Raw genomic sequence first — 935 nt, 5'->3', positions numbered from 1 at the left:
TTGGCCATCTGATTTGAAAAGACCCTGATGTTGGGAAAGATTGAAGGTGGGAGGAGAAGGGGACGACAGAGGATGAGATGGTTGGATGGCATCCATGACTTGATGGACATTAGTTTGAGTAGACTCCAGGAGTTGGTGATGGACAGGGAGGCCTGGCGTGCTGCAGTCCATGGGGTCGCAAAGAGTCGAACATGACTGAGTGACTGAATGGAACTAATGCCTCCTTCTTCTTCTTCTTCTTATTTTTTTATCCTTCCTGTCCCTTTTCTGTCTGTATCATCTCTTTCCTTATATAGGACTTACATCTGCAGTCCTCTGGTTCTCCTTACGGCTCACTTAGATTATAATAGCCCCTGTAAGCCAGTCAGCTTTACCTTCTCCTCCTGCTAGTCCAGCTCGTCACTACTACCAGATAAATCTCCTAGAAGCAGTGTTCTCGCTTATCTGGCAGAAACATTATGTGGGAAAACTTTCAGTCTAAAGACAACTGGCCTCAGTCAAAATACCAGCAAGGTGCTTTGTGGATCTCAACAAACTAAGGGCTTCCCTGATAGCTCAGTTGGTAAAGAATCCACCTGCAATGCAGGAGACCCATATTTGATCCCTGGGTGGGAAGATCCCCTGGAGAAAGGAAAGGCTACCCACTCCAGTATTCTGGCCTGGAGAATTCCACGGATGGAGGAGCCTGGCAGGGGGTTCTCAAAGAGTCAGACATGACTCAGCAACTATCACTTCACTTCACTTCATAATTGCTTTACAATGTTGTGTTACTTTCTGCTGTACAGTGAAGTGAATCAACTATATATTTACATATATTCCCTCCCTCTGAGACCTCCCAACTACCACCCTATCACGTCACAGAGTACTGGGCTGAGCTTCCTGTGTTTTACAGCAGGTTCCCACTAGCTATCTATTTCACACATGGTAGTGTATAT

The sequence above is a fragment of the Bison bison genome, unplaced genomic scaffold (assembly GCF_000754665.1).
Source record: "Bison bison bison isolate TAMUID 2011002044 unplaced genomic scaffold, Bison_UMD1.0 scf7180017864107, whole genome shotgun sequence".
In the NCBI taxonomy this organism is placed as follows: domain Eukaryota; kingdom Metazoa; phylum Chordata; class Mammalia; order Artiodactyla; family Bovidae; genus Bison; species Bison bison.
Note: the sequence above shows the minus strand (reverse complement) of the source record.